Source organism: Hippocampus zosterae, chromosome 1, assembly GCF_025434085.1.
Source record: "Hippocampus zosterae strain Florida chromosome 1, ASM2543408v3, whole genome shotgun sequence".
In the NCBI taxonomy this organism is placed as follows: Eukaryota; Metazoa; Chordata; class Actinopteri; order Syngnathiformes; family Syngnathidae; genus Hippocampus; species Hippocampus zosterae.
In genome coordinates this window covers 11,675,460-11,698,035 of record NC_067451.1, presented here as the reverse complement: position 1 = coordinate 11,698,035, position 22,576 = coordinate 11,675,460, and the positions used below count along the sequence as shown (strand labels likewise).

Below are 22,576 nucleotides of genomic sequence, written 5' to 3'. Positions count from 1 at the left end.
AGGAGAAATACTGCAGCCCACTAGGCTTTAAATAGAATAATGCAAATCATATAAATGGGAAAAGATATATGAAATTATTTCTATAGTCAGCCGCTTAAAAATGATCATCGTTGGCAGCTTTAGGCCCGATGCTGCGCGGCTCAAAACACAGGTAAAATGTGTTCTCTCGTGGCCGCTTGTTTTCAGTATGACGGGGGGGGGGGGGGGGGGTCACCTTTTTTTAATTACAGTCCGACTGAGAGGCAAATCAAATGTCATATTTATTATTTCATCTGGGCTGATGGAATTCTCCGCTATCTTTATTTGTGTGAATGTGAAGAACGAAGCAAGTTTGTCCTCGTAATTGGGAGGGAGCTGCTGACATAACGTCGTGCGTGCCCTAATAGACAGGCTTTTCCGATTCATGAATCTGTAACACCATGACGGCCCACATTTAAAACCTTTAAAAGCTTTGGTTGTCTTTTTACACTGGCTCAGTTCTTCTTGCCGGACCCTCCACCTTCACACCATCGACTCACCAAGATTACGGGCAGCAGCTTGATTTCCTCCTGTAACTGCCAGCGTGATCGCTTTTAGTTTAAAAGCTGCATCATATGCTTTTCGTCTGGTATTCTCCATGGTGATCAGTGTTAGAAGAAAGACTGAAATAAGGAAGTTGTGATTACCAGTAATCATACAATTTCATTGGACCCATGTGTACTACTCATTCATTTTATTGGTTAACTGTTGCCGGGTAACACTTTTTTCCCCCGCTACGGCAAAAAGAGCGGAAGTTGTGATTAGTCATACAATCTCATTGGACCTCAGTGAAAGACTCATTCATTTTATTGGTCCATGTTTTTCTCGCGATGGAAAAAACAATTAAAAAACCGTTTCACATTACATGCGCGGCCCAGTAGTCCAGTGGTTAGCACGTCGGCTTCACAGTGCAGAGGTACCGGGTCCGATTCCAGCTCCGGCCTCCCTGTGTGGAGTTTGCATGTTCTCCCCGGGCCTGCGTGGGTTTTCTCCGGGTGCTCCGGTTTCCTCCCACATTCCAAGAACATGCATGGCAGGCTGATTGAGCACTCTAAATTGTCCCTAGGTGTGAGTGTGAGCGTGGATGGTTGTTCGTCTATGTGTGCCCTGTGATTGGCTGGCAACCGATTCAGGGTGATCCCAGCCTACTGCCCGGAGACAGCTGGGATAGGCATCAGCAGCCCCCGCGACCCTAGTGAGGATCATGCGGTTCGGAAGATGAATGAATGAATGAATGAATGAATGAATGAATGAATGAATGAATGAATGAATGAATGAATGAATGAATATTACATGCTGCATGTAAATTGAATGTGGAAAAAAAGTAGCGGTTTGTAATCCGGAATTTACGGTAACGAGTTTCATATTTCTGTCGCTCCGCCTTGTCACTGTTTTAGATCATTTGTACAGATCAATCAACTTACCTTATCGTTGTCGACATCAACATAATACACTGTAAAATGTGTGTGTGTGTGTGAGATTCATTAATTTTGTACAATCAATTAAAAAAAAAACTGAAAGTGCACACCATGTTGAAAATTCTGATTTTAAAATGTAAATTTGTCCAAGGCATGCAATGCAGTTCAAGTCTAAGTCGAGTCTCATGAATACCAAGTGGAGTTTTGATATTTGTGCATGAGCTGCATTATGATGCATGCACTATGCAAGACGGGACTATTTTTGAGGGAAATTATATTCCCAGCATTTGTATATAAAACACCTACACACTGGCTTCTCCATTAAATAGGACATTTCTCCAATGAAAAATATCAAATTGCAAAAAAAAAATGTTGCTAGCAGTATCAAAATCTTAAAGTGCATTGATCAGTTTTACTCCATGCTGCATGTTCACGCTGTCCTCTTTATTTCTCCCACCAAAAATTAGGTAGGTAGGTAGGAACGACCCAGCGGGTTAGTGCAGTGGCCGCACAGTACAGAGGTGCAGGGTACGATTCCCGCCTTCCCGTGTGGAGTTTACATGTTCTCCATGTGCCTACGTGCGTTTTCTCTGGGTACTCCGGTTTCCTCCCACATTCCAAAAACATGCATGGTACCCTGATTGAACACTCAAAATTGTCCCTCGGTGTGAGTGTCAGCACAGATGGTTGTTCGTCCATGTGTGGGCTGCGATTGGCTGGCAACCGGTCCAGGGTGTGCTTCACCTCATACCTGAGAGACAGCTTGGATAGGCTCCAGCATGCCCCCCATGACCCTTGTCAGGATAAAGTGGATCAGAAAATGGATGGATGGATGTTTTAACTGTCTTTGTTATTAGATGTCTGATTTTACTCCATGTATGGCAGGTTGTAAGATAAGATAAGATAAGATAAGATAAGATAAGATAAGATAAGATATCCTTTATTTGTCCCACACTGGGGAAATTTACAGCCTCCAGCAGCAAGAATGTAGGTAGAAAGAAGACAGAAGAAAAAAAAACAACAAACACCGTTCAATTAAGTGCAATATAAACACAAAATCGATAAATCGCAGTGCTATTTACAATTGTCTTTCACATCATTTAATTATTATTGTTATTTTTTATTCAGTTTGTATGCAGTGATGGTAGTTTTTAAAGTGTTCAAAAATAAAACTGAGTTCAATGAGAAATATAAAACACAAGCTTTCTGCTTTTAAAATTTAGACTGATGAAAGAAATTTCAGATTTCAGTAATTATTTTACCTTTATTTTAGAATGGTCGTTGTATGCGTTCTCTCTTGGACAAACCAGAAGCTGAACTTTCAAGTCCAATTCATTTTTGTGGTGTGCATTGTGCAGAGTGTAGTGTTCACCATGTTCACTCTCGATAGCATCTGACAAAATAAACGTGGTTGTACATTTTAATCATATTCGAATCAGTTGTACAACTTTTTCTTGAGTTGAAGATTCTGACCCATTGTGACCACCTGTCACTTGTTTTTTTACCTTTCCACAAAATCTTGCACTCCTAGCGACAATCCATGTCTCCTGTTTTTTGTATGTCTGACCCTCCATTGTTCTTTTATTGTGCAGGTTTGCGAGCAGGCTGCACAGGGAGAGGATGTAAGCAGGACAAAGAGGGGGGAGTTACAAAAGTGCACTGTGGAGAAATTTGTTTGGAAAAGACAGTGCTGTGTGTGTGACTGTATGTGTGTGTGTGTGTGTGTGTGTGTGTGTGTGTGTGTGTGTGTGTGTGTGTGAGAGAGAGAGAGAGAGAGAGAGAGAGAGAGAGAGAGAGAGAGAGAGAGAGAGAGAGAGAGAAGCGAGAGAGCGAGAGAAAGTATTTGTGCAGCCTGCTCGCAAACCTGCACAATAAAAGTATTTGTGTGTGTGTGTGCACTTTCACACAAAAATCCCCATAACAAAATTCTCAGAACAAAATTCCGCACACACACACACACACACACACAATCTGTGGTTTTAACTGGGCTTGACAGTGACCAAAATAGGTCACAGGGGGAAGTTAGGACATGTTTCTCACACATTATAAGTTGTTTTAGCCAAACTGACTTTGCATGTCGCAGGATTTTTCGGGGAAAAGTCCTAAAACCTATATCCTGGAGTGTGAAACCACCACCTCCCACCCGCCACCCCTACCCCGTAAAGTAACCACAAGCCTCCCTTCAATTTACAACAAAAGAATTAACAATTTAAGAAACGGATCTTATCAGCTTTTTAAGGACTTAAAATTAGTTCTATTGTTGGTAAGAGCAAAAAACACCTGATCAAAAGTCACAGCAGCTAAATGGAATCATAAAAATAAATTTGTATATTTGTCCATGCTGTACAAATATATACCGGTAATGTAGGTGTAGGTGTTATGATCCGGAATCATTCGGATAGGAGTGGATCCCACAAACAAATACAATACAATACATGCTGATTTATATAGCGCTTTCACAACAGCGGCAGCTGTAACAAAGTGCTGAAGAAAACAGTTAATATAAAGTAAAATAATAAACACAACACATAACATATATCACGAACATAAAGTAACGAACAAAGACAATTAAGTTAAACGTCTTCTCACAAAAAATGGTTCATTTACAAAAAGTGCATGACAGGCAATGTACAAATTAGATCGTTGGTACTCAGAAATAAATCACATGAATCGCTTGTCATGAAAAGAAAAGTAAAACCAATCATAAAAAAACATCAATGAGCGTGATGTGAGGGTAAAGTGAGAATAATTTGAGAGCCACGGTCACGCGTTAACTAAAATATTCAGTTAAGAGTAACTATGTGCATTAATAAAATCGGAGCACCCAATTTTGATACCTGGGAGATAAAACCAACGCAATGGAAACGACAATCTGTTATAGGGTTTCAACTTTTTCTGCAATTCTGTTCCATGCCCAGTCCAAAATATGACATCAAACTCAAATTGGGCGTATTTCCCCGTTAGTGTGAGAGCAAAAATCCATGAAGCCGGGATACAGCAGATGAGGAGTGTGTCCGAGCAGTTGAAGTTGCTGGATTTTGGCTCCAGTCTCGTGTAAAGCGTGAGTTGGAATTATACCAGTTTTCATATGTGCTGCCAAAGCTAGCACTGGAATTATACCACTTCAGTCAAATGCAAAAGGATTGTCATACTGTATCAGAGTGGTAAAGTTGCGCAATGACCATGGCTCTCAAATCATTCTCAACTGCGGCTGTCTATTATCCTCAGTCATGCAGCAATTGGCCGGAGAGGGCAAAGCAACGACATTGGTCAATGCCCGAAGGAACAAGAGGGATTTTCAGCAACTCGGGTGCACATGAGGCCAATCTGGTGAAGTAAGTGATGCCTGTTATGACAATGAGCGAAGAAAAACGTGCGGCGGGGAGCTTGCTGACAAAACTAAGTCTGCGGCCTTCAAAATTTGGATACGCTTCACGAATTTGCGTGTCATCCTTGCGCAGGGGCCAAGTTGTTGAGATTATCCTTGAAGACATTTCCTGAACAGTTCAGGTTGGAAGTGAAAACTCAATTTCAGCTAAGTTTCCAATTTTTGCTGTGCTCTGTTCTGCCAGAGCATCTTGCAGTGTTCAAAATAATTCTGCCATTATTCCAGCTTATATTATCAACAGTGTGTAAGCTTCTCTGGAATGGAATTTTGTGATACTCTCACGGCCAGTAGGTTTTGAAGCAGAAACCCCATTTAGGTTTTCTTTCCAGGCTCTTTTTTTTGACAGGCTCGTTTGTCAAAAAACCAAGCACGACTGTGGGCCGGGAAGTCGACTTTACACCTTTACTGCTTGATCATAGACTGTTTGTGTTTTAGCACAGATTTCGGTGAAGAGTAACAATGTTCGTTGATTCGATCAGAGAACAGGAGCGTACCCGGGAGGGAGAAATTGAAGACGAGAATTTGCTGGGTTTCGTCTCCAGTTTTGTGTGAACAGAGGGTGGGAATTACAACGCCACCATCTCAATCTCACCTCAGTACAGTATTCTGCTTAGGATAGCAGACCTGTTTGTCCTGGTGGACTGTGCAGAGAGAGCTATTGCCAACTCTGCATAGTGTGCTGATGTCGAATACCGCCGATGTCGTCCATTGTGCGTCAGACTCACAGTGACACCTTGACCGTCAGGGGTATCAGCGAAAGGCTAATCTTTCTCACAGCTGACCTCTACCATAGCTCATGTTTCTCTTCAAATCGTACAAATCTTTCGCCTTTTACTAAAGATTTCCGTGGAGAGAGACAGAATGAGAAAAGAACAATTTTTGCTGTGCTCTGCTCTGCCAGAGAATCTTTCAGTGTTCAAGATAAATTTACCGTTGTTCCAGCTTATGGTTTCAAAAGTGTGTAAACTTCTCTGGAAAGAAACTTGATAGTACCTCCATGGTCGGTGGATTTTGGAGCATGAACCCCATTTAAATTTTATTTCGGAACCGGGAAGTCAACTTTACACCTTTACCACTTGATCATAGACAGTTTGTGTTTAAGCACAGGTTTTGGTGAAGAGTAACAATGTTCGTTGATACGATCAGAGAACAGGAGCATACCCGGGAGGGAGAAATTGAAGACGAGAAGTTGCTGGATTTCGCCTCCAGTCTTGTGTGAATCTAGGGGTGGGAATTACAACGCCACCATCTCAATCTCACCTCAGTACAATATTCTGCTTAGGATAGCAGACCTGTTTTTCCTGGTGGACTGTTTAGAGAGAGCTATTGCCAACTCTGCATGGAGCGTTGATGTCGAATACCGTTGGTGCCGTCCATTGTGCGTCAGACTCATAGTGACACCTTGACCGTCAGGTGTATCAGCGAAAGGCTAATATTCCCCACAGCTGACATCTGTCATAGCTCGCAACACGTAACACAAACATAAAGTAGCAAAAAAAAGCAAATCAGTTAAACATCTTTTCACAAAAAATGGTTAGTTCACAAAAAGTGCATGACAGGCAATGTACAAATTAGGGCGTTGGTACTCAGAGCTAGGAAAAACTGAAATGAATGAAAAGTGATTGCAAATGGTGGCAAGGAGAAAAATCACATCGCTTGTCATGAAAAGAAAAGTAAATCCAATCATAAGAAAACACCAATGCGCGTGATGTGAGCCTTAGAGTAAGAATAATTTGAGAGCCACGGTCACGCGTTGACTGAATTATTCAGTTAAGAGTAACTATGTGCATTGATTAAATCGGAGCACCCGATTTTGATCAGAATCATCAGAATCAGAATCATCTGTATTGGCCAAGTATGTAGAACAGACAAGGAATTTGTCTCCGGTATTTTGATACCTGGGAGATCAAACCAACGCAATGACAATCTGTCAGAGGGTTTCAACTCTTTCTGCAAGTCTGTGCCATGCCCAGTCTAAAATATGACATCAAACTCAAATTGGGCATATTTCCCCATTAGTGTGAGAGCAAAAATCCATGAAACCGGGATACAGAAGATGAGGAGTGTGTCCGAGCAGTTGAAGTTGCTGGATTTCGGATCCAGTCTCGTGTAAAGCGTGAGTTGGAATTATACCAGTTTTCATATGTGCTGCCAAAGCTAGCACTGGAATTATACCACTTCAGTCAAATGCAAAAGGATTGTCATACTGTATCAGAGTGGTAAAGTTGCCCAATGACCATGGCTCTCAAATCATTCTCACCTGCGGCTGTCTATTATCCTCAGTCATGCAGCAATTGACCGGAGAGGGCAAAGCAATGACATTGGTCAATGCCCCAAGGAACAAAAGGGATTTTCAGCAACTCGGGTGCACATGAGGCCAATCTGGTGAAGTAAGTGATGCCTGTTATGACAATGAGCGAAGAAAAACGTGCGGCGGGGAGCTTGCTGACAAAACTAAGTCTGCGGCCTTCAAAATTTGGATACGCTTCACGAATTTGCGTGTCATCCTTGCGCAGGGGCCATGCTAATCTTCTCTGTATCGTAATCCAATTTTTCATATGTGCTGCCAAAGCTAGCACAAACATGACCCTGTGCGGCCTTGATTTTAAACCATCTTTGCGAGCAATACCCCTCAGTGGCGGTGGAGACGTTTACCATGGAATCAGGAGTGGGCATCAGCCGGAACCCAAACAAAGGACCCCAAATATGTGTCCAGGACTTCAGTGGAAACTCTCAAGCGTATCCGCACGTCTGTAAGCAAAATCAGCCTCAAAACACGCACAGCTCATGGTGTAGTACGCAAGTCTCTTGCTTGCAAATTCCTTTAACGACACGAGCCCAGCCCTTTTCCGCAGGGTCGAACCAAATCGGCGATCACGCCTTGGCGTCGGCCAGTTCGAATGAGGTTCCTGCTCCTTTTCGCCGACTCCACCACCATCTCATCAGCAAGCTCTATGGAAACCTGACGTTGAACCTTTTCATTTGAGTCAGGTGTGTTGCAACAGTGAGACTTGGAAAACATGCAGGACAGCGGCTCCCCAGGAACTGTTTTGAGACCCCTGTTTTAAAACGTCTGTCAGTGTTGAAGCTAACAAATATGGGGGCGACCATGTCAACGTGCTACTGCAAAATGGCTGAAGGTTTGTTGAGATCATCCTTGAAGACATTTCCTGAACAGTTCAGGTTGGAAGTGAAAACTCAATTTCAGCTAAGTTTCCAGGCTCGTTTTTTGTATGCTGAGCATCTAATCACTGCGTAAAAAAAAAACAAGTACGATTCTCCGGGAAGTCAACTGTACACATTACCCTTTGATCATTCAAGTCAAGTCAACAGTATTTATAGAGCACTTTCAAACAGCCATCGCTGCATACAAAGTGCTGTACATGGAGAGATTTAACATGCACAATAAACAGTAAGACAAATCGGTAATAAAGGCGGTAGAAAGCACCAAGCAGTAAAATCAAGAACAAATCTAAGTCATGCTGAGTCGAACGCCAAAGAATACAAGTGAGTTTTGAGGAGGGCTTTAAAGATGGGCAGCGAGGAGGCTTGCCGAATGTTCAGTGGGAGGTCATTCCAGAGAGAGGGACCAGAAACAGACTTTGTGTTGAACCAAAGATGTTAGTGAGGAGTAACAATGTTCGCCGATTCAATCAGAAAACTGAGGCATACCTGGGAGGGAGAAATTGAAGACGAGAAGTTGCTGGATTTCTGCTATAGTCTTGTGTGAACCGAGGGTGGGAATTCCACCGCCACCATCTCAATCTCACCTCAGGATTCTGCTGAGGAGACTCAGTGAGCAGACCCCTTTGTCCTGGTGGACTGTGCAGAGAGAGCTATTGCCAACTCTGCATACAGTGCTGATGTCGAATACCGCTGGTGTCGTCCATTGTGCATCAGACTCACAGTGACACCTTGGCCGTCAGGGGTATCAGCGAAAGGCTAATCTATCTCACAGCTGACATCTGTCATAGCTCATGCTTCTCTTCAAGTAGTACAAATCTTTCGCCTTTTACTAAAGATTTCCGTGGAGAGAGACAGAATGAGAAAAGACCAATTTTTGCTGCGCTCTGTTGTGCCAGAGCATTTTTCAATGTTCAAAATAATTCTGCCGTTATTCCGATTTATGTTATCAAAAGTGTGTAAGCTTCTCTGGAATGAAACTTCATAATACTCTCATGGCCAGTAGGTTTTGAAGCAGAAACTCCATTTAGGTTCCATTTCCAGGCTCTATTTTTTGACAGGCTCGTTTGTCAAAAAACCGAGCACGACTGTGGGCCGGGAAGTCGACTTTACACCTTTACCGCTTGATCATAGACAGTTTGTGTTTTAGCACAGATTTCGGTAAAGAGTAACAATGTTCGTTGATTCGATCAGAGAACAGGAGCGTACCCTGGAGGGAGAAATTGAAGACGAGAAGTTGCTGGATTTCGTCTCCAGTTTTGTGTGAACTGAGGGTGGGAATTACAACACCACCATCTCAATCTCACCTCAGTACAGTATTCTGTTTAGGATAGCAGACCTGTTTGTCCTGGTGGACTGTGCAGAGAGAGCTATTGCCAACTCTGCATAGTGTGCTGATGTCGAATACCGCCGATGTCGTCCATTGTGCGTCAGACTCACAGTGACACCTTGACCGTCAGGGGTATCAGCGAAAGGCTAATCTTTCTCACAGCTGACATCTATCATAGCTCATGTTTCTCTTCAAGTCGTACAAATCTTTCGCCTTTTACTAAAGATTTCCGTGGAGAGAGACAGAATGAGAAAAGACCAATTTTTGCTGTGCTCTGTTCTGCCAGAGCATCTTGCAGTGTTCAAAATAATTCTGCCATTATTCCAGCTTATATTATCAACAGTGTGTAAGGTTCTCTGGAATGGAATTTTGTGATACTCTCACGGCCAGTAGGTTTTGAAGCAGAAACCCCATTTAGGTTTTCTTTCCAGGCTCTTTTTTTTGACAGGCTAGTTTGTCAAAAACCCAAGCACGACTGTGGGCCGGGAAGTCGACTTTACACCTTTACTGCTTGATCATAGACAGTTTGTGTTTTAGCACAGATTTCGGTGAAGAGTAACAATGTTCGTTGATTCGATCAGAGAACAGGAGCGTACCCGGGAGGGAGAAATTGAAGACGAGAATTTGCTGGGTTTCGTCTCCAGTTTTGTGTGAACAGAGGGTGGGAATTACAACGCCACCATCTCAATCTCACCTCAGTACAGTATTCTGCTTAGGATAGCAGACCTGTTTGTCCTGGTGGACTGTGCAGAGAGAGCTATTGCCAACTCTGCATAGTGTGCTGATGTCGAATACCGCCGATGTCGTCCATTGTGCGTCAGACTCACAGTGACACCTTGACCGTCAGGGGTATCAGCGAAAGGCTAATCTTTCTCACAGCTGACCTCTACCATAGCTCATGTTTCTCTTCAAATCGTACAAATCTTTCGCCTTTTACTAAAGATTTCCGTGGAGAGAGACAGAATGAGAAAAGAACAATTTTTGCTGTGCTCTGCTCTGCCAGAGAATCTTTCAGTGTTCAAGATAAATTTACCGTTGTTCCAGCTTATGGTTTCAAAAGTGTGTAAACTTCTCTGGAAAGAAACTTGATAGTACCTCCATGGTCGGTGGATTTTGGAGCATGAACCCCATTTAAATTTTATTTTGGAACCGGGAAGTCAACTTTACACCTTTACCACTTGATCATAGACAGTTTGTGTTTAAGCACAGGTTTTGGTGAAGAGTAACAATGTTCGTTGATACGATCAGAGAACAGGAGCATACCCGGGAGGGAGAAATTGAAGACGAGAAGTTGCTGGATTTCGCCTCCAGTCTTGTGTGAATCTAGGGGTGGGAATTACAACGCCACCATCTCAATCTCACCTCAGTACAATATTCTGCTTAGGATAGCAGACCTGTTTTTCCTGGTGGACTGTTTAGAGAGAGCTATTGCCAACTCTGCATGGAGCGTTGATGTCGAATACCGTTGGTGCCGTCCATTGTGCGTCAGACTCATAGTGACACCTTGACCGTCAGGTGTATCAGCGAAAGGCTAATATTCCCCACAGCTGACATCTGTCATAGCTCGCAACACGTAACACAAACATAAAGTAGCAAAAAAAAAGCAAATCAGTTAAACATCTTTTCACAAAAAATGGTTAGTTCACAAAAAGTGCATGACAGGCAATGTACAAATTAGGGCGTTGGTAATCAGAGCTAGGAAAAACTGAAATGAATGAAAAGTAATTGCAAATGGTGGCAAGGAGAAAAATCACATCGCTTGTCATGAAAAGAAAAGTAAATCCAATCATAAGAAAACACCAATGCGCGTGATGTGAGCCTTAGAGTAAGAATAATTTGAGAGCCACGGTCACGCGTTGACTGAATTATTCAGTTAAGAGTAACTATGTGCATTGATTAAATCGGAGCACCCGATTTTGATCAGAATCATCAGAATCAGAATCATCTGTATTGGCCAAGTATGTAGAACAGACAAGGAATTTGTCTCCGGTATTTTGATACCTGGGAGATCAAACGCAATGACAATCTGTCAGAGGGTTTCAACTCTTTCTGCAAGTCTGTGCCATGCCCAGTCTAAAATATGACATCAAACTCAAATTGGGCATATTTCCCCATTAGTGTGAGAGCAAAAATCCATGAAACCGGGATACAGAAGATGAGGAGTGTGTCCGAGCAGTTGAAGTTGCTGGATTTCGGATCCAGTCTCGTGTAAAGCGTGAGTTGGAATTATACCAGTTTTCATATGTGCTGCCAAAGCTAGCACTGGAATTATACCACTTCAGTCAAATGCAAAAGGATTGTCATACTGTATCAGAGTGGTAAAGTTGCCCAATGACCATGGCTCTCAAATCATTCTCACCTGCGGCTGTCTATTATCCTCAGTCATGCAGCAATTGACCGGAGAGGGCAAAGCAATGACATTGGTCAATGCCCCAAGGAACAAAAGGGATTTTCAGCAACTCGGGTGCACATGAGGCCAATCTGGTGAAGTAAGTGATGCCTGTTATGACAATGAGCGAAGAAAAACGTGCGGCGGGGAGCTTGCTGACAAAACTAAGTCTGCGGCCTTCAAAATTTGGATACGCTTCACGAATTTGCGTGTCATCCTTGCGCAGGGGCCATGCTAATCTTCTCTGTATCGTAATCCAATTTTTCATATGTGCTGCCAAAGCTAGCACAAACATAACCCTGTGCGGCCTTGATTTTAAACCATCTTTGCGAGCAATACCCCTCAGTGGCGGTGGAGACGTTTACCATGGAATCAGGAGTGGGCAACAGCCGGAACCCAAACAAAGGACCCCAAATATGTGTCCAGGACTTCAGTGGAAACTCTCAAGCGTATCCGCACGTCTGTAAGCAAAATCAGCCTCAAAACACGCACAGCTCATGGTGTAGTACGCAAGTCTCTTGCTTGCAAATTCCTTTAACGACACGAGCCCAGCCCTTTTCCGCAGGGTCGAACCAAATCGGCGATCACGCCTTGGCGTCGGCCAGTTCGAATGAGGTTCCTGCTCCTTTTCGCCGACTCCACCACCATCTCATCAGCAAGCTCTATGGAAACCTGACGTTGAACCTTTTCATTTGAGTCAGGTGTGTTGCAACAGTGAGACTTGGAAAACATGCAGGACAGCGGCTCCCCAGGAACTGTTTTGAGACCCCTGTTTTAAAACGTCTGTCAGTGTTGAAGCTAACAAATATGGGGGCGACCATGTCAACGTGCTACTGCAAAATGGCTGAAGGTTTGTTGAGATCATCCTTGAAGACATTTCCTGAACAGTTCAGGTTGGAAGTGAAAACTCAATTTCAGCTAAGTTTCCAGGCTCGTTTTTTGTATGCTGAGCATCTAATCACTGCGTAAAAAAAAAACAAGTACGATTCTCCGGGAAGTCAACTGTACACATTACCCTTTGATCATTCAAGTCAAGTCAACAGTATTTATAGAGCACTTTCAAACAGCCATCGCTGCATACAAAGTGCTGTACATGGAGAGATTTAACATGCACAATAAACAGTAAGACAAATCGGAAACAAAGGCGGTAGAAAGCACCAAGCAGTAAAATCAAGAACAAATCTAAGTCATGCTGAGTCGAACGCCAAAGAATACAAGTGAGTTTTGAGGAGGGCTTTAAAGATGGGCAGCGAGGAGGCTTGCCGAATGTTCAGTGGGAGGTCATTCCAGAGAGAGGGACCAGAAACAGACTTTGTGTTGAACCAAAGATGTTAGTGAGGAGTAACAATGTTCGCCGATTCAATCAGAAAACTGCGGCATACCTGGGAGGGAGAAATTGAAGACGAGAAGTTGCTGGATTTCTGCTATAGTCTTGTGTGAACCGAGGGTGGGAATTCCACCGCCACCATCTCAATCTCACCTCAGGATTCTGCTGAGGAGACTCAGTGAGCAGACCCCTTTGTCCTGGTGGACTGTGCAGAGAGAGCTATTGCCAACTCTGCATAGAGTGCTGATGTCGAATACCGCTGGTGTCGTCCATTGTGCATCAGACTCACAGTGACACCTTGGCCGTCAGGGGTATCAGCGAAAGGCTAATCTATCTCACAGCTGACATCTGTCATAGCTCATGTTTCTCTTCAAGTAGTACAAATCTTTCGCCTTTTACTAAAGATTTCCGTGGAGAGAGACAGAATGAGAAAAGAACAATTTTTGCTGCGCTCTGTTCTGCCAGAGCATCTTTCAATGTTCAAAATAATTCTGCCGTTATTCCGATTTATGTTATCAAAAGTGTGTAAGCTTCTCTGGAATGAAACTTCATAATACTCTCACGGCCAGTAGGTTTTGAAGCAGAAACTCCATTTAGGTTCCATTTCCAGGCTCTATTTTTTGACAGGCTCGTTTGTCAAAAAACCGAGCACGACTGTGGGCCGGAAAGTCGACTTTACAGTTTTGTGTGAACTGAGGGTGGGAATTACAACACCACCATCTCAATCTCACCTCAGGATTCTGCTGAGGAGACTCAGAGAGCAGACCCCTTTGTCCTGGTGGACTGTGCAGAGAGATCTATTGCCAACTCTGCATAGTGTGCTGATGTCGAATACCGCCGATGTCGTCCATTGTGCGTCAGACTCACAGTGACACCTTGACCGTCAGGGGTATCAGCGAAAGGCTAATCTTTCTCACAGCTGACATCTATCATAGCTCATGTTTCTCTTCAAGTCATACAAATCTTTCGCCTTTTACTAAAGATTTCCGTGGAGAGAGACAGAATGAGAAAAGACCAATTTTTGCTGTGCTCTGTTCTGCCAGAGCATCTTGCAGTGTTCAATATAATTCTGCCATTATTCCAGCTTATATTATCAACAGTGTGTAAGGTTCTCTGGAATGGAATTTTGTGATACTCTCACGGCCAGTAGGTTTTGAAGCAGAAACCCCATTTAGGTTTTCTTTCCAGGCTCTTTTTTTTGACAGGCTCGTTTGTCAAAAAACCAAGCACGACTGTGGGCCGGGAAGTCGACTTTACACCTTTACTGCTTGATCATAGACAGTTTGTGTTTTAGCACAGATTTCGGTGAAGAGTAACAATGTTCGTTGATTCGATCAGAGAACAGGAGCGTACCCGGGAGGGAGAAATTGAAGACGAGAATTTGCTGGGTTTCGTCTCCAGTTTTGTGTGAACAGAGGGTGGGAATTACAACGCCACCATCTCAATCTCACCTCAGTACAGTATTCTGCTTAGGATAGCAGACCTGTTTGTCCTGGTGGACTGTGCAGAGAGAGCTATTGCCAACTCTGCATAGTGTGCTGATGTCGAATACCGCCGATGTCGTCCATTGTGCGTCAGACTCACAGTGACAGGGGTATCAGCGAAAGGCTAATCTTTCTCACAGCTGACATCTATCAAAGCTCATGTTTCTCTTCATATCGTACAAATCTTTCGCCTTTTACTAAAGAGTTCCGTGGAGAGAGACAGAATGAGAGAAGAACAATTTTTGCTGTGCTCTGCTCTGCCGGAGAATCTTTCGGTGTTCAAGATAAATTTACCGTTGTTCCAGCTTATGGTATCAAAAGTGTGTAAACTTCTCTGGAAAGAAACTTGATAGTACCTCCATGGTCGGTGGATTTTGGAGCATGAACCCCATTTAAATTTTATTTCGGAACATGGAAGTCAACTTTACACCTTTACCCCTTGATCATAGACAGTTTGTGTTTAAGCACAGGTTTTGGTGAAGAGTAACAATGTTCATTGATACGATCAGAGAACAGGAGCATACCCGGGAGGGAGAAATTGAAGACGAGAAGTTGCTGGATTTCGCCTCCAGTCTTGTGTGAATCTCGGGTGGGAATTTCAACGCTACCATCTCAATCTCACCTCAGTACAATATTCTGCTTAGGATAGCAGACCTGTTTTTCCTGGTGGACTGTTTAGAGAGAGCTATTGCCAACTCTGCATGGAGCGTTGATGTCGAATACCGTTGGTGCCGTCCATTGTGCGTCAGACTCATAGTGACACCTTGACCGTCAGGTGTATCAGCGAAAGGCTAATATTCCCCACAGCTGACATCTGTCATAGCTCGCAACATGTAACACAAACATAAAGTAGCAAAAAAAAGCAAATCAGTTAAACATCGTTTCATAAAAAATGGTTAGTTCACAAAAAGTGCATGACAGGCAATGTACAAATTAGGGCGTTGGTACTCAGAGCCAGGAAAAACTGAAATGAATGAAAAGTGATTGCAAATGTTGGCAAGGAGAAATAAATCACACAAATCGCTTGTCATGAAAAGAAAAGTAAATCCAATCATAAGAAAACACAAATGAGCGTGATGTGAGCCTTAAAGTAAGAATAATTTGAGAGCCACGGTCACGCGTTAACTAAAATATTCAGTTAAGAGTAACTATGTGCATTGATTAAATCGGAGCACCCGATTTTGATCAGAATCATCAGAATCATCTGTATTGGCCAAGTATGTAGAACACACAAGGAATTTGTCTCCGGTATTTTGATACCTGGGAGATCAAACCAACGCAATGACAATCTGTCAGAGGGTTTCAACTCTTTCTGCAAGTCTGTGCCATGCCCAGTCTAAAATATGACATCAAACTCAAATTGGGCGTATTTCCCCATTAGTGTGAGAGCAAAAATCCATGAAACCGGGATACAGAAGATGAGGAGTGTGTCCGAGCAGTTGAAGTTGCTGGATTTCGGATCCAGTCTCGTGTAATGCGTGAGTTGGAATTATACCAGTTTTCATATGTGCTGCCAAAGCTAGCATTGGAATTATACCACTTCAGTCAAATGCAAAAGGATTGTCATACTGTATCAGAGTGGTAAAGTTGCCCAATGACCATGGCTCTCAAATCATTCTCACCTGCGGCTGTCTATTATCCTCAGTCATGCAGCAATTGACCGGAGAGGGCAAAGCAATGACATTGGTCAATGCCCCAAGGAACAAAAGGGATTTTCAGCAACTCGGGTGCACATGAGGCCAATCTGGTGAAGTAAGTGATGCCTGTTATGACAATGAGCGAAGAAAAACGTGCGGCGGGGAGCTTGCTGACAAAACTAAGTCTGCGGCCTTCAAAATTTGGATACGCTTCACGAATTTGCGTGTCATCCTTGCGCAGGGGCCATGCTAATCTTCTCTGTATCGTAATCCAATTTTTCATATGTGCTGCCAAAGCTAGCACAAACATGACCCTGTGCGGCCTTGATTTTAAACCATCTTTGCGAGCAATACCCCTCAGTGGCGGTGGAGACGTTTACCATGGAATCAGGAGTGGGCATCAGCCGGAACCCAAACAAAGGACCCCAAATATGTGTCCAGGACTTCAGTGGAAACTCTCAAGCGTATCCGCACGTCTGTAAGCAAAATCAGCCTCAAAACACGCACAGCTCATGGTGTAGTACGCAAGTCTCTTGCTTGCAAATTCCTTTAACGACACGAGCCCAGCCCTTTTCCGCAGGGTCGAACCAAATCGGCGATCACGCCTTGGCGTCGGCCAGTTCGAATGAGGTTCCTGCTCCTTTTCGCCGACTCCACCACCATCTCATCAGCAAGCTCTATGGAAACCTGACGTTGAACCTTTTCATTTGAGTCAGGTGTGTTGCAACAGTGAGACTTGGAAAACATGCAGGACAGCGGCTCCCCAGGAACTGTTTTGAGACCCCTGTTTTAAAACGTCTGTCAGTGTTGAAGCTAACAAATATGGGGGCGACCATGTCAACGTGCTACTGCAAAATGGCTGAAGGTTTGTTGAGATCATCCTTGAAGACATTTCCTGAACAGTTCAGGTTGGAAGTGAAAACTCAATTTCAGCTAAGTTTCCAGGCTCGTTTTTTGTATGCTGAGCATCTAATCACTGCGTAAAAAAAAAACAAGTACGATTCTCCGGGAAGTCAACTGTACACATTACCCTTTGATCATTCAAGTCAAGTCAACAGTATTTATAGAGCACTTTCAAACAGCCATCGCTGCATACAAAGTGCTGTACATGGAGAGATTTAACATGCACAATAAACAGTAAGACAAATCGGTAATAAAGGCGGTAGAAAGCACCAAGCAGTAAAATCAAGAACAAATCTAAGTCATGCTGAGTCGAACGCCAAAGAATACAAGTGAGTTTTGAGGAGGGCTTTAAAGATGGGCAGCGAGGAGGCTTGCCGAATGTTCAGTGGGAGGTCATTCCAGAGAGAGGGACCAGAAACAGACTTTGTGTTGAACCAAAGATGTTAGTGAGGAGTAACAATGTTCGCCGATTCAATCAGAAAACTGAGGCATACCTGGGAGGGAGAAATTGAAGACGAGAAGTTGCTGGATTTCTGCTATAGTCTTGTGTGAACCGAGGGTGGGAATTCCACCGCCACCATCTCAATCTCACCTCAGGATTCTGCTGAGGAGACTCAGTGAGCAGACCCCTTTGTCCTGGTGGACTGTGCAGAGAGAGCTATTGCCAACTCTGCATAGAGTGCTGATGTCGAATACCGCTGGTGTCGTCCATTGTGCATCAGACTCACAGTGACACCTTGGCCGTCAGGGGTATCAGCGAAAGGCTAATCTATCTCACAGCTGACATCTGTCATAGCTCATGTTTCTCTTCAAGTAGTACAAATCTTTCGCCTTTTACTAAAGATTTCCGTGGAGAGAGACAGAATGAGAAAAGAACAATTTTTGCTGCCCTCTGTTCTGCCAGAGCATCTTTCAATGTTCAAAATAATTCTGCCGTTATTCCGATTTATGTTATCAAAAGTGTGTAAGCTTCTCTGGAATGAAACTTCATAATACTCTCACGGCCAGTAGGTTTTGAAGCAGAAACTCCATTTAGGTTCCATTTCCAGGCTCTATTTTTTGACAGGCTCGTTTGTCAAAAAACCGAGCACGACTGTGGGCCGGAAAGTCGACTTTACAGTTTTGTGTGAACTGAGGGTGGGAATTACAACACCACCATCTCAATCTCACCTCAGGATTCTGCTGAGGAGACTCAGAGAGCAGACCCCTTTGTCCTGGTGGACTGTGCAGAGAGATCTATTGCCAACTCTGCATAGTGTGCTGATGTCGAATACCGCCGATGTCGTCCATTGTGCGTCAGACTCACAGTGACACCTTGACCGTCAGGGGTATCAGCGAAAGGCTAATCTTTCTCACAGCTGACATCTATCATAGCTCATGTTTCTCTTCAAGTCGTACAAATCTTTCGCCTTTTACTAAAGATTTCCGTGGAGAGAGACAGAATGAGAAAAGACCAATTTTTGCTGTGCTCTGTTCTGCCAGAGCATCTTGCAGTGTTCAATATAATTCTGCCATTATTCCAGCTTATATTATCAACAGTGTGTAAGGTTCTCTGGAATGGAATTTTGTGATACTCTCACGGCCAGTAGGTTTTGAAGCAGAAACCCCATTTAGGTTTTCTTTCCAGGCTCTTTTTTTTGACAGGCTCGTTTGTCAAAAAACCAAGCACGACTGTGGGCCGGGAAGTCGACTTTACACCTTTACTGCTTGATCATAGACAGTTTGTGTTTTAGCACAGATTTCGGTGAAGAGTAACAATGTTCGTTGATTCGATCAGAGAACAGGAGCGTACCCGGGAGGGAGAAATTGAAGACGAGAATTTGCTGGGTTTCGTCTCCAGTTTTGTGTGAACAGAGGGTGGGAATTACAACGCCACCATCTCAATCTCACCTCAGTACAGTATTCTGCTTAGGATAGCAGACCTGTTTGTCCTGGTGGACTGTGCAGAGAGAGCTATTGCCAACTCTGCATAGTGTGCTGATGTCGAATACCGCCGATGTCGTCCATTGTGCGTCAGACTCACAGTGACAGGGGTATCAGCGAAAGGCTAATCTTTCTCACAGCTGACATCTATCAAAGCTCATGTTTCTCTTCATATCGTACAAATCTTTCGCCTTTTACTAAAGAGTTCCGTGGAGAGAGACAGAATGAGAGAAGAACAATTTTTGCTGTGCTCTGCTCTGCCGGAGAATCTTTCGGTGTTCAAGATAAATTTACCGTTGTTCCAGCTTATGGTATCAAAAGTGTGTAAACTTCTCTGGAAAGAAACTTGATAGTACCTCCATGGTCGGTGGATTTTGGAGCATGAACCCCATTTAAATTTTATTTCGGAACAGGGAAGTCAACTTTACACCTTTACCCCTTGATCATAGACAGTTTGTGTTTAAGCACAGGTTTTGGTGAAGAGTAACAATGTTCATTGATACGATCAGAGAACAGGAGCATACCCGGGAGGGAGAAATTGAAGACGAGAAGTTGCTGGATTTCGCCTCCAGTCTTGTGTGAATCTCGGGTGGGAATTTCAACGCTACCATCTCAATCTCACCTCAGTACAATATTCTGCTTAGGATAGCAGACCTGTTTTTCCTGGTGGACTGTTTAGAGAGAGCTATTGCCAACTCTGCATGGAGCGTTGATGTCAAATACCGTTGGTGCCGTCCATTGTGCGTCAGACTCATAGTGACACCTTGACCGTCAGGTGTATCAGCGAAAGGCTAATATTCCCCACAGCTGACATCCGTCATAGCTCGCAACATGTAACACAAACATAAAGTAGCAAAAAAAGCAAATCAGTTAAACATCGTTTCACAAAAAATGGTTAGTTCACAAAAAGTGCATGACAGGCAATGTACAAATTAGGGCGTTGGTACTCAGAGCCAGGAAAAACTGAAATGAATGAAAAGTGATTGCAAATGTTGGCAAGGAGATATAAATCACACAAATCGCTTGTCATGAAAAGAAAAGTAAATCCAATCATAAGAAAACACAAATGAGCGTGATGTGAGCCTTAAAGTAAGAATAATTTGAGAGCCACGGTCACGCGTTAACTAAAATATTCAGTTAAGAGTAACTATGTGCATTGATTAAATCGGAGCACCCGATTTTGATCAGAATCATCAGAATCATCTGTATTGGCCAAGTATGTAGAACACACAAGGAATTTGTCTCCGGTATTTTGATACCTGGGAGATCAAACCAACGCAATGACAATCTGTCAGAGGGTTTCAACTCTTTCTGCAAGTCTGTGCCATGCCCAGTCTAAAATATGACATCAAACTCAAATTGGGCGTATTTCCCCATTAGTGTGAGAGCAAAAATCCATGAAACCGGGATACAGAAGATGAGGAGTGTGTCCGAGCAGTTGAAGTTGCTGGATTTCGGATCCAGTCTCGTGTAAAGCGTGAGTTGGAATTATACCAGTTTTCATATGTGCTGCCAAAGCTAGCACTGGAATTATACCACTTCAGTCAAATGCAAAAGGATTGTCATACTGTATCAGAGTGGTAAAGTTGCCCAATGACCATGGCTCTCAAATCATTCTCACCTGCGGCTGTCTATTATCCTCAGTCATGCAGCAATTGACCGGAGAGGGCAAAGCAATGACATTGGTCAATGCCCCAAGGAACAAAAGGGATTTTCAGCAACTCGGGTGCACATGAGGCCAATCTGGTGAAGTAAGTGATGCCTGTTATGACAATGAGCGAAGAAAAACGTGCGGCGGGGAGCTTGCTGACAAAACTAAGTCTGCGGCCTTCAAAATTTGGATACGCTTCACGAATTTGCGTGTCATCCTTGCGCAGGGGCCATGCTAATCTTCTCTGTATCGTAATCCAATTTTTCATATGTGCTGCCAAAGCTAGCACAAACATGACCCTGTGCGGCCTTGATTTTAAACCATCTTTGCGAGCAATACCCCTCAGTGGCGGTGGAGACGTTTACCATGGAATCAGGAGTGGGCATCAGCCGGAACCCAAACAAAGGACCCCAAATATGTGTCCAGGACTTCAGTGGAAACTCTCAAGCGTATCCGCACGTCTGTAAGCAAAATCAGCCTCAAAACACGCACAGCTCATGGTGTAGTACGCAAGTCTCTTGCTTGCAAATTCCTTTAACGACACGAGCCCAGCCCTTTTCCGCAGGGTCGAACCAAATCGGCGATCACGCCTTGGCGTCGGCCAGTTCGAATGAGGTTCCTGCTCCTTTTCGCCGACTCCACCACCATCTCATCAGCAAGCTCTATGGAAACCTGACGTTGAACCTTTTCATTTGAGTCAGGTGTGTTGCAACAGTGAGACTTGGAAAACATGCAGGACAGCGGCTCCCCAGGAACTGTTTTGAGACCCCTGTTTTAAAACGTCTGTCAGTGTTGAAGCTAACAAATATGGGGGCGACCATGTCAACGTGCTACTGCAAAATGGCTGAAGGTTTGTTGAGATCATCCTTGAAGACATTTCCTGAACAGTTCAGGTTGGAAGTGAAAACTCAATTTCAGCTAAGTTTCCAGGCTCGTTTTTTGTATGCTGAGCATCTAATCACTGCGTAAAAAAAAAACAAGTACGATTCTCCGGGAAGTCAACTGTACACATTACCCTTTGATCATTCAAGTCAAGTCAACAGTATTTATAGAGCACTTTCAAACAGCCATCGCTGCATACAAAGTGCTGTACATGGAGAGATTTAACATGCACAATAAACAGTAAGACAAATCGGTAATAAAGGCGGTAGAAAGCACCAAGCAGTAAAATCAAGAACAAATCTAAGTCATGCTGAGTCGAACGCCAAAGAATACAAGTGAGTTTTGAGGAGGGCTTTAAAGATGGGCAGCGAGGAGGCTTGCCGAATGTTCAGTGGGAGGTCATTCCAGAGAGAGGGACCAGAAACAGACTTTGTGTTGAACCAAAGATGTTAGTGAGGAGTAACAATGTTCGCCGATTCAATCAGAAAACTGAGGCATACCTGGGAGGGAGAAATTGAAGACGAGAAGTTGCTGGATTTCTGCTATAGTCTTGTGTGAACCGAGGGTGGGAATTCCACCGCCACCATCTCAATCTCACCTCAGGATTCTGCTGAGGAGACTCAGTGAGCAGACCCCTTTGTCCTGGTGGACTGTGCAGAGAGAGCTATTGCCAACTCTGCATACAGTGCTGATGTCGAATACCGCTGGTGTCGTCCATTGTGCATCAGACTCACAGTGACACCTTGGCCGTCAGGGGTATCAGCGAAAGGCTAATCTATCTCACAGCTGACATCTGTCATAGCTCATGCTTCTCTTCAAGTAGTACAAATCTTTTGCCTTTTACTAAAGATTTCCGTGGAGAGAGACAGAATGAGAAAAGACCAATTTTTGCTGCGCTCTGTTGTGCCAGAGCATTTTTCAATGTTCAAAATAATTCTGCCGTTATTCCGATTTATGTTATCAAAAGTGTGTAAGCTTCTCTGGAATGAAACTTCATAATACTCTCATGGCCAGTAGGTTTTGAAGCAGAAACTCCATTTAGG

The 22,576-nt window shown here is 43.7% G+C and overlaps 15 non-coding genes across 15 annotated transcripts; 11 read left to right on the top strand and 4 right to left on the bottom strand.

Moving 5' to 3' along the window:
- The first annotated feature begins 5,615 nt into the window (after nt 1-5,615).
- LOC127616909 (U5 spliceosomal RNA) lies at nt 5,616-5,729 on the top strand. Its single transcript, XR_007967237.1, has one exon. It is a non-coding gene; the product is annotated as a U5 spliceosomal RNA (small nuclear RNA).
- A 1,566-nt stretch (nt 5,730-7,295) lies between these two features.
- LOC127616995 (U6 spliceosomal RNA) lies at nt 7,296-7,403 on the bottom strand. Its single transcript, XR_007967262.1, has one exon. It is a non-coding gene; the product is annotated as a U6 spliceosomal RNA (small nuclear RNA).
- Nucleotides 7,404-8,796: 1,393 nt separating this feature from the next.
- Nucleotides 8,797-8,910, top strand: LOC127616928 (U5 spliceosomal RNA). The gene has a single exon (XR_007967242.1). It is a non-coding gene; the product is annotated as a U5 spliceosomal RNA (small nuclear RNA).
- A 603-nt stretch (nt 8,911-9,513) lies between these two features.
- On the top strand, nt 9,514-9,627 carry LOC127616886 (U5 spliceosomal RNA). Its single transcript, XR_007967232.1, has one exon. It is a non-coding gene; the product is annotated as a U5 spliceosomal RNA (small nuclear RNA).
- Nucleotides 9,628-10,230: 603 nt separating this feature from the next.
- On the top strand, nt 10,231-10,344 carry LOC127616903 (U5 spliceosomal RNA). Its single transcript, XR_007967236.1, has one exon. It is a non-coding gene; the product is annotated as a U5 spliceosomal RNA (small nuclear RNA).
- Nucleotides 10,345-11,907: 1,563 nt separating this feature from the next.
- On the bottom strand, nt 11,908-12,015 carry LOC127616991 (U6 spliceosomal RNA). The gene has a single exon (XR_007967259.1). It is a non-coding gene; the product is annotated as a U6 spliceosomal RNA (small nuclear RNA).
- Nucleotides 12,016-13,408: 1,393 nt separating this feature from the next.
- LOC127616923 (U5 spliceosomal RNA) lies at nt 13,409-13,522 on the top strand. Its single transcript, XR_007967241.1, has one exon. It is a non-coding gene; the product is annotated as a U5 spliceosomal RNA (small nuclear RNA).
- Nucleotides 13,523-13,986: 464 nt separating this feature from the next.
- On the top strand, nt 13,987-14,100 carry LOC127616917 (U5 spliceosomal RNA). The gene has a single exon (XR_007967239.1). It is a non-coding gene; the product is annotated as a U5 spliceosomal RNA (small nuclear RNA).
- A 591-nt stretch (nt 14,101-14,691) lies between these two features.
- LOC127616963 (U5 spliceosomal RNA) lies at nt 14,692-14,805 on the top strand. Its single transcript, XR_007967253.1, has one exon. It is a non-coding gene; the product is annotated as a U5 spliceosomal RNA (small nuclear RNA).
- A 1,565-nt stretch (nt 14,806-16,370) lies between these two features.
- On the bottom strand, nt 16,371-16,478 carry LOC127616984 (U6 spliceosomal RNA). Its single transcript, XR_007967258.1, has one exon. It is a non-coding gene; the product is annotated as a U6 spliceosomal RNA (small nuclear RNA).
- Nucleotides 16,479-17,871: 1,393 nt separating this feature from the next.
- Nucleotides 17,872-17,985, top strand: LOC127616941 (U5 spliceosomal RNA). The gene has a single exon (XR_007967244.1). It is a non-coding gene; the product is annotated as a U5 spliceosomal RNA (small nuclear RNA).
- A 464-nt stretch (nt 17,986-18,449) lies between these two features.
- LOC127616883 (U5 spliceosomal RNA) lies at nt 18,450-18,563 on the top strand. The gene has a single exon (XR_007967231.1). It is a non-coding gene; the product is annotated as a U5 spliceosomal RNA (small nuclear RNA).
- A 591-nt stretch (nt 18,564-19,154) lies between these two features.
- Nucleotides 19,155-19,268, top strand: LOC127616959 (U5 spliceosomal RNA). Its single transcript, XR_007967252.1, has one exon. It is a non-coding gene; the product is annotated as a U5 spliceosomal RNA (small nuclear RNA).
- Nucleotides 19,269-20,832: 1,564 nt separating this feature from the next.
- On the bottom strand, nt 20,833-20,940 carry LOC127616979 (U6 spliceosomal RNA). The gene has a single exon (XR_007967257.1). It is a non-coding gene; the product is annotated as a U6 spliceosomal RNA (small nuclear RNA).
- A 1,393-nt stretch (nt 20,941-22,333) lies between these two features.
- On the top strand, nt 22,334-22,447 carry LOC127616935 (U5 spliceosomal RNA). Its single transcript, XR_007967243.1, has one exon. It is a non-coding gene; the product is annotated as a U5 spliceosomal RNA (small nuclear RNA).
- The last annotated feature ends 129 nt before the right edge of the window (nt 22,448-22,576 follow it).